We start from the raw sequence: 10,513 nt of genomic DNA on the forward strand, positions 1-10,513 counted from the left end.
TACACAAAGCAAGAAGAGCAATGAAGGAAAATAAACAAAAGCCAACTTTCATGTCATTTACTAGATCTCCATAGTGTGTCTGTTGTTTTCCTCCATACATCTGCCCTGTGATGTGGGCAGGAAACAAGTCAATTCTCACCACTGGTTGAGATGTAACAGTGTGTGACTAGTCAGGGTTACCACAGCGCTGCAGAACCATTTGCGCAAAGGGAGCACCTCAATGAAACGGCACTTGACAAGGGAGATGACATCTGGTTTGGGATCCTGACGGTCGGGTTTCCAACATGATCGGCTTGGCCTGAAGACCTCAGCGTGGCCCTCGTCTGCTGAACTGAGCTATGACGATGGAGATGAAAATGAGAAGGATGGGATACAGAAAAATGGGGTTTTCACTTCTGTCAGTTAGTGATAAAGAAAGCAAAATCATGCTTTATACTGATGCTGGACATTAACACAAAAATTTTGTTTTCTTTCTGAGAGTTCAGAAGTATTCTGTCTTTGTCAGAAAATATAGGCAACACAAATGTAACTAACTGAAAACAGACGTGAGGGGACATGTTCATAATTATGTGTATGTTTAACAGTCTTACTTCTGATAAAATATAGATTAATTTAAGACCTATAATAATTGTTTGTTGATCTAACAAAATTATTCATTCAAGCTGCTTTTACTAATCTCCATTTACCATGATGTCTTCTGGTCCAACCAACGCTACTTCAGAATGACGTCTGTTGGCAGTCAATCATTAATGTCAGTATGGGTATTTATCCCCATCGCAAGTGTTCTATTGTGGTGATTTTGCAGAGCTTAGACGTTAAGAGGAAACAGGTCCTCTCATTCTGAGCTCTGTGCAGGAATAATATCTTGAACAAAAGACTGATGGGCCAAAGCTTTGACGTTTTTGAAATGTCACATGTTCTACACGGGGAATCTGACCAACAGAGTATGAATACAAGGACAGGACAGGGCAGGAGAGTTTTTGAGTGTATGTCTGTTGAGCTGCAGTTTTCTGAACAGGCAGCAGGGAGCAGCAGAGTGTAAGGCAGATTTAGTTGCAGGTTTTGAAGAAACAGAAATCTTCTGAGACCTTCTTAAAGAGTTATCCCTCGGGCTCCGTAACTCACCCAAAAGTATCCCTCCTCTGCAGTTTGTCCATTTACCATGTCTGGAGGACAGATGGTGTGTGGGGGTGTGGGGCTGTGTGTTGTACAGAGTGTATATGATGCACAAAGTTGTGTGACTGCAACCACAGCCATCAGCATACATAGCAATGTAGGCAGCTGTGTGCCCGTTACTGCACCTAAATTGATACAGTATTAGTTGTGTGTGCATGTGTATGCACATGACATGATTATATGACAGTTTTACAATTTACCTTTTTTTTTGTTTGTTTGTTTGTTTGTTTTAAAGCAGCATTTCAGTTTTTTTTTTCACACAAAGATAATAGGTTTATTTGTTTTTCTTTTTTCTCACTGTATATGATCAGTTTTAAAAAATATTTTATCTCACTAAGTGTGTAGAGAATTGCATCTGAATGGAGACAGTGTGCGTAAATCATCTTATTTCATCTGAATACGATAGTTTTGTTTATCCTGACCGATTCATTACTGACTCATTCTTGTCCTTCAGTCGCCTTCTGGCAGCAACCAAAAACCTGAAACTGAGAGCAATCTTTGTTTTCTATTCACCCTGACTTGTAGAGCAGGTTCAAGTTTTAAGATTTTTTTTTCAGTTGAGCTTAGCTTTTGGTTCAATAAAATGAGTATTTCATGCCTAGTTTTCAGTCAGTTGCCAAGGAGCAGGCTCATGTGCATGCATGTGTGCTGTGTTTACCTATGTCCTCTATGTTTATCATTGACATTGCTGATAAGCTTTTGGGCTCTGATTGGATGTGTCTGATGAGTTGTCGGTGCGAGAGCCAGCGAATGAAGATGGGGTTTTTAATCTGTATGACAGCGGAGATGCCAGACACATGGAAATAAATGGGAGGCATCTCTTATTGTCTTGCTAACAGTCGCAACCGCTTACATGCTTATTCAGCGTAATGCACACGCATCCCTGTCTCCCTGCTACTTTCTGTTAGTTGTTTGACAAAATTGTTAAGTGCAACATCGCAAGCTAAGCCTATAGCAATACATACCGCACTGTAATAGCATGTTGTGTGTAAGACACACAACATGAGAAAGAAACTGCAATGTGCAGATTGCTGGATGGTCATTTTGACAGCCAAAGTAATAGGCAATTTAGAGATGGATGACATAAGAATTAAAGCTGTTCAACCGTGATGGTTTTTTTTTTTTTTTTCTTTTTAAGCTGTAGAGGGAGAGCCAGATAGAGGTTGTGTGATTGTGTGTGTTGGCTTGTCTGCTCTTACTCTCTCCCGGCTGGTCTCCCATCACCACAGGGGGATGTGGTTGCCGTGGCAGCACCACGTTGGCTCAACATGCTCAGTGCAGCCTCTGTTCCTTTTATTCCTGTCAGCCAACTGACACACTCCCTCCCAATAATGTATTCAAAGCAGTGTTTTTTACTGTTTGATGTTTGTTCTATGTCCCCGTGGCTTGTGCTGCTGTGAATAAGCTTTTAAAAAGCTGCTGTGTTTTTTATTTTTGTGTTTCGGTTTGTCTCGTCTGCGCCAGGTGCCATCTTACGCTCAGTGTCAGTCACTGGCAGGTGTGCATACATTCAGTTATCGTCCGTTTCGGCCATCAGTGAGATGTATGTCATAGTAGCAGTGTTTAGGTGAAAGCAGAGAGATGACAGGAATGTTAAGAAGCACGTCTTTGTACAGTTGGCCTGTGTTTGGTAGTTTTTGTTCGTCAGTGCTGTGGGTCACCTGTGTTTGTGTTTGAGATGCTGGACAGCCTGGGCTTGTAAGTGAATGATTATTTATGAAAAGAGGATTGAATTTGTCACAGGACTTTACAGATGAAAAGAATGTTGGACGGTACAACAAACATGGTGGCAGTAGAATCAAAAATTCACTTATCCACATGTGTACTGCACATGAAACTCAGAAAGTTTGTGTTCATCAAAACCGCCACTGAAATGCTCATCTAAGCGATGCAGTTGCTATAGTAGCACATCTGTTTTCTGAGATTCGTGTGCCAAATCAGGACTGATTTCTATAGCATCATTCAGTGGCAGATATTATATTAGATCCTTTCTGTTAATTCAAATTCTACGGCATTTCACAGGGCTCAGACTCCAGTGTTTTGAAGTGGTGTCTAGGAGGACGCTCAGTCAGTCTTTTTTCCTTTTTTCCACTGTTGGTTCAGTCAGAGCCACTACGTTAGTCTCATCATCAGCGCCTTTGTGTAGGTCGACCTCTAGAACGCACATCCAGCTTAGAGGGGATTAGCTGCTGGCCTTTCCGTTTCAGCTGATACGCCCGACCTATGACTAACACGAAGGCTGGATGTAAGAGCTGTTTATAAAGTGTTAACCTTTGTGTAATTAATTTCTGTTTATTGCTTTGAAACACGGGGCTTTTCCATGACAAGTAGGCAGTGAAATTAATTAAAAAATCTAAGCCTTGTTTGTCTTCAGCATAACCTGTAAATAGCGGTTTTAAAGAGATAATATCCTTTGGACAAAATGCACTCTTGTTTCTCCAACTCAAAATTTTTATTTATTTAAGCAGAAATTATAAAGACTGGGGAAATTATAGTGTACAATGCTAGAGCCACCGTCGATCATTAATTTTGTGCGTGGAGAACGGCTGTATGGAGGATTAACTAACCACACAATGAAACAAGCTGTTTAAAAGAGAAGCAGTGTTGCATTTACTAAGTGTCGAAAGACATCAGTTAACACATGATGCAGAACTAGGCTACAAAATGGAGAGTTTTATATCTAAAAAAACACACCAACGTTTACTAACCAATGTAAGAAAAAGGAGAAAAAGGTTTGAAAATGTTGTGTAGAGTAATAAATTGTAACAATATTTTAAATAAAATTATATATTGGGGAAAAAATGCTCTTGGTCTTAATTTATTTACTTTCTCTGGGACATTAGATGAACCATGGGCTCATTTTCTCTATGATGGCAGAAATGTGAATTAGCTTCCAGGAGGATTTTCAACCAGCTGTTAAATGATAAAGCACTCAGGTTATGTTTATCAATGTACGGATTCTCTTCCTGTCTGGTGAGACCTGGCCAACATCAAGACTGTAAGACATGGAGTGATAAAGCCACAGCAGTGCTCATCTTGGACCAGTGAACATCTTGAAGTAAAAAGACGAGGGCACCTAATAAGGTTTTATTGCCTTTAAATTTGAATGGGTCAAAGTGTTACAGCCATGCTGAAAATTTTACTTTAACGAGTGTGTCTTTCGTGAACTGCCAAGCAAGGTGATGGCAAAATGTCACTCATTCACAGCCTTCAGTCTCAAGGTTTACTTTAACCGCCTCCCTTTTGGAGACAAAAGTCCTGTAATTTGTGCATGTGTGGGTGGCATTTATGAAAATGCAGTTCACATTGACTGGCTGGCGGTAAATCTTAAAAGGAAAATTGTTTGGCACAGAATAACTGAGTTAAGAAGCTAAAGCTGATTCGACAGTGATTTTTTTGTTTTTCTTAGCCCTGCATTGCACAGCCTGCTGGATAAGAGGAGATGCAGGGCTTATCATGACAAGGAAAGGATGTGACTGTTTCCTGGCAGGAATCATTTCAGTATCTCTTATCCCCATTTCAGTAGCTTAAGAAGGTCTAAGATTAATAGAAAAGTACAATTTATCCACTTTTTTGGAGCTAAACAGGTGACAGAACAGACCGAAGAGAGACTGTGCTTGTTTTTTGAATAGTACATATCTAATTTATGAATGGCTGTTCTTTGCTACAGTGATTGTTCTCATTGTTAATTGTCCAGTCTCCTTTTTAAAATTTCACATTTCCTGCCTGCAAACAGCCTCAGGTCTGCAGGAAAGGGTGAAGTCCTCAACAGTACATAACAGTTCCCATGGCAGGGAGCACAGTCTCTATTAAAAGGTCCACAGGTACATCATTTTTGTAGAGGAACGGGCACAGTGACATTTTGATGGTCACATGCTGCACAGATCTTTATGTTGTTCATTGTGCTCAAAGGGAAGTGCTGCAGCCCGTGGGGAGGTAGGGGGACACTGAAGTGAGGCATTATTCAAACCAAAAATACAGGGCCTTTTAATGCACTCCGTGGAATCAAGCCTATAAAATGTTGTGTGCATTGGCACAGCTAACGTGAAAATACTCATCTCGTTAGAGCTGTCACACGTGGGTGCTATGTGCTGACACCAGGCTGCCACCGCGAATTCACCACCTGGCCCCACTTTTCTTTTTCATGTCCAACTCAGACAGAAGATAGAATTTAAACCCTTGCAGCATTAATACTCATTATCTCTCAGTTTGACTTGACTCCTTGTAAAGACTCTATAAACTGATACTATCAGGTTGTATACTTACTACTTATGGAATGACTGTCTCTAGCCAACATTAGCAGCTATCCCAGCGATTTAATGACATTACCACAGCATTGCTATCTCTAACTCCACGAAATAACATGGTCTTTATTGTAAAACTCAACTGAAAACTGAACTTTGCCTATGAAGAATTTGCATTCAAAAGCTGATCATGTTATACATTTGTGATGCTTTGTTACATATTAAACTATCCAGCAGTACATAAAATAGAATTTGCTCCACCTTAGCCTGCTAGAACATTAAAATGCTAATCTATATAATCAAATATAACATATAATAATATAACACTGTAAAAAAAATTAAGTATAAAAACAACATGTCTAAGTAAAACAGGACTGAATTTGGTTGAGAAGGGAACATTTTTTTTATCTTAGTCTTGGTTCTATAATAAGTTTTCTCAAAAAAATCTCAAGGAGTATATTTCAACATGTAATTAGGACCTGCTTCAGACAGGAACTGAATCATTTGGAACAAAGATTTCATAGATGTCTTCAAATATTCGTTTGAACCAAATTAGCTTGTTTTTAATCTAAATGTCTAGACATCCTTTGACCCGCAATTTAACAAATCAATCCTTAGTGGCATGATTTAATAATCAGATTGCAGTGTACTAAGTTATTCACAATGAACAGTCTAATTAAAGTAAGACCAGAGAGTTAAGACCAAAGATAGATCTACAACCACTCGTTGCATTGCGTGACGTGTTGTAGGGAGGAGGATAAAGTGAACCCTCTTGTTGTCTGAACAGTCGACTGATTCTAACTGTCAGGTTGGAATAATGTCCTCAGACCCAACAGAGCAGCTGTTGACCCAGTGGTCACACCTGAGGGAAAATGTGTGAAGTCCACTTTACGTCTACTTGTGCTGAGGCTTAAGTGAACACCACGTGGGAGTCAACGTTTTACACACAGGCAGATGTGGTGGTATTTTTCCAATGGATTTATTGTGTGTGTCTTTTCTTCTGTGTTAATCGGTGGATAAACACACAAGAAAAGACAAGTAAATTTCTTTTTTGTGTCTGTTTCTTGTCTGCTTCATAGAATAGAAGGATGGATCTGAAATCTCAAATAACATTATATAACAAAAAAGTTCTATAGTTATGTAATGTATAATTAAAAGGGATAACAGTTTCACATTAGGTCTCCTGACGCTCCTTCATGCATAGATGTTCTGGATTTTCCTTATTTTTGTAAACCCATTTGAGTTGAACTGAATTGTTACATTTTCCAGAGAGGGGCAACTGAAGATGGGTTACAAATATGTCCCAAAAACTGCAGTTGTGTATCATCAAATTTAAATGCAATTTCATGCTTTGTATTATTGAGAAACACTTCTTGAATAGCCTCAAAATGCATTTGCAGGTACTTTTTTTGGCAGCTTAGAAACAACTGCACATCTGCAACAAGGAAAGGCTAAACCTGATTATTATTTGTTTCTAATTCCCAAATGGTATTCAAATCCAGCAAAATTTTGTAAGGTAGTTAATTCTCTTAACCATAAGTCTTCCCTCTCATTTCCTCCTCTTGCCACAGCTGATGGGTGTTCAATAACAGACCATGAAGAGTTTTGTGTAGCTTTCAGGAAACATTTTGCATCAGTTGGAAACCTGTTTGAGGAAACTTATACTGGACCCCTTCCGTCCGCTATGGATCCTGACACCCAGCTAATACCAAGCCCCCGTTTTACGATACAGCTGTTCTCTTCTGGTGACGTGGCCAATGCGTTACTTGCTGTAGATTTACAGAATTTGGTTGGCGAGGATAAGCTTGACCCTACTTTTTAAAGCTTGCTGCTCCAATCTTAGCATGCTACATAACATATATTTTCAACCTTTCAGTTTTAGGTAGGTATGGAAGGCTGCTTATGTAATACCTCCACATAAAGGTGGTGGAACACCCAACTTTAATAATGATAGGACTATCTCTAAATCATGCCCAGCAAAAATACTACAATCTCTAGTAAATAATCATCTAAAATCATTCCTCTCAGCACATTCTGTTCTAAGCATACACAAATTGGGTTTTATTGAAAAGGACAGCACTGTTACTGCCACTACTCTTTTTTTGAATGACTTTATTACAGCTTTGGATGGAAAGAAACACTGTGCATATCTTTTAATTGATCTTTTAAAGGCATTGGATACAGTTGATCATGTATTGCTTTTAAAAAGGCTTCATAATATCGGTTTTGATGAAATTGCTTACAGATGGCCTCAGAGTTACCACATGGGCAGGCAGCAGTGTGTGGCTATTGGAAATGTTAAATCTGAAGCTGTGCAAGTTGCAAAAGGTGTCCCACAAAGTTCAGTCCTGGGGCCTGTTCTGTTCACTCTGTACATAGATAATATGGTCTCTTCTGTAAGTGGATGTAATTTATATCTTCTTTGCTGATGATACTATTTTGTAAGGTACTGCAGATGCTGTACATTCTGCAGTTAATTCCCTTCAGTATTGTTTTACTGATTTACAAGTTGCACTCAGTAACCATAAATTAGTTCTTAAAGGTTACAAAACTAAATTAATGCTTTTCACCGAAGCCAAAAATATTTTTAAAAATGGTTTCTTCTATAGGAATAAAATATGTTTTCCTCTGCATTGTAGGAGGACCCTTATAGAGGCAATATATCAACTTGGATTATGGTGAAACTCTATACGTGCATGCTTCACCTGCATTCCTGGAGCCCCTAGATATTGTTTATCACTCTGCACTAAGATTTATCACTGGTGATAATTATAATACTTATTACTGTGACCACGGTTGGGCGGCCCCTCTGTCTGTAAAGCAGAATAGACATTGGGTTTTATTTATTTATTTATCAAGGCCCTTGCTGTTTTCCACCGTACATTACCTCGTATCTGTCTTTTAATGCAGGCCCTTATCAAACACACTCAAAGGATTCGATTACGTTGCAAGTGCCGGCTGATTTTACTAAACTTGGAAAATCTGTTTTTTCTCACTGTTTTTTTTAGTTGATTCATTGCTTTAAATTTTAACTATTTTATTTCTTAGGTTATAATATTTTACTAATTTTGTGCTTTTTATTATTTGTATTTTATATCACCATTTTTTATCCAAGTTACTTTTCTGTGTTTCTTGGTGACTAGGATCTTTTGTTTATTTTTTACTTGGCTATATTGTAAATGAGGTCTCTACCTCAAGGTATTATTTCCAAGTTAAAATAAAGGTTGGATGAACACAGTAAAGTACAAAACTACTTTCTACCAGGTTCTTCCTTTACCTTTTTTGAATGCTTCAGTTACAGGTTTTTGATATGATTTTCTGTGGCTCTACAATAATGACAAAAATAAATAATAATCAGTGTCTGGATAAGGCAGGCTGCATTATGATTCCAGCTTCACTGCATTTTATCAGAAAGATCCATCACGTCATTAAAGCACATGTAATAGCTCAGCTGACATGACATTTTTGCACTCATTCTGGTTCAAATGGTGGACTTCGGCACCATTTAATAAAAAAATGAGTCTTAGTTCATTATTGGCAGTGCGAATGACATCCATAAAACTTAATTGATCCCCTCAGGTTGGAAATTGAGTAAAAATCTTATGCCTTTGTCCGTTCCTTGTATGTTTTGTAGGTGACTGAGCAGAAATTTGTTGAAAGGAAACTCATGACTGAAGTTATTTGTAGCTTACCGTGGTATGTTGGATGCACTTTATTCCAATATCTTCTACCAGTCGGGTAAGAAATCAGAACTCAGTCAACTTAGAACAGTGGTTCTCAAACTCTATGTCCCCCTGGGGGGACACAGTTGATGGGCCGTGGATGATAATGGGAAAAATATGGAGTGAAACTAATTAGAATGAATTTAATTTACGTAGGGAAAATATAATAAAAATTGTGTGCATCTGTGCATGCCATAAAAAGTTTGAGAACCACTGACTTACAACCTGATTATAACGGGCAACTAGCCAGTACTGTGGAGGCCAACCAGACACCCTTGACTTATTGGTTAAGAGGCCTGTGTTCCTCAGGGTGGACACCTCCTGTGCATTTAACCTTGTGACCGCTGTGGCCTGGGCTGGTTAAACGGCAGTCTGTAAAGTGAGTGAATGTGACTTGGCCGAATTAATCAAGCCTAACGACACATCTGTACGTAGGCTCGCTAGGAGGAGAGAGCATCAATCACTGTCTGGAGCACCCCCCCCCCCATCTCTCTCTCTCTCTCTCTCCCCCTCTCTTCCTTCCTCTCTCTCTGTCTCCCTCTCTTTGCTTCTCATCAGCTGTATCGACCGGTGCTTTGGGCCCTTGGTAATTAAAAGGCATTGATCGGCCTCAGCCGCAAGATGTTGGGATGCTGCACAGCACAGTGGAGCCCTTAGCGAGAACAGGTGTGCATTCACATGGGTAGGTGCATCTGAATATGTTTAACTATTGTACATGCATGTAACTAGTGTGCTGTGCGAATGTTTAATGTACATAATGAATTTGTATGTTTTTATGCCATGTGTGTTTGCCTTTTGTAATATCTTTTCACTGGTTTAGTCTTTTTGAGGTTGACTTGTACATTTCTTTCTGGTTTATTTGTATGCTTTACAGTGACTGCATCTTTTTAGCTAACATATCACCACCCCATTTCGTCATGGAGGCCTAATGTGCCTCCGAGGTTCAGTGGAATCACCCATTTGAGTAAAATATCTGAGGCCTGGAAAAAGGGTTAAGTTGGTGCTCTCTTATTAAATTAGAACTGGGTGGGGAGAAAAAACAACAACAACAACTGATTCTGTGCATACGCAGACCCCAAGACTCATCTTCCCCATGGAAACACACACACACACACACACACACACACACACAGACTTCACACACGTTCTCTGTCTTCTTTTATTCCATCTGAGTGAACACAATAAATCTGAGTGCTGCCAGATTGCTTGCACTGCACATTTTTCGACCTCAGAGCAAAAGAGAGTTAGCCCGTCAAACGGGAAGCCTTGTCTGCGCTGAATAAGGACCAGCACACTTCTATAAATACACCCCTGACCCCTCCCTACTCAGTCTGACACACTGACTGAGTGACACAGGGAAGACCACACGCC

The sequence above is a fragment of the Xiphias gladius genome, chromosome 24, assembly GCF_016859285.1.
Source record: "Xiphias gladius isolate SHS-SW01 ecotype Sanya breed wild chromosome 24, ASM1685928v1, whole genome shotgun sequence".
NCBI classification, from domain to species: Eukaryota; Metazoa; Chordata; class Actinopteri; order Istiophoriformes; family Xiphiidae; genus Xiphias; species Xiphias gladius.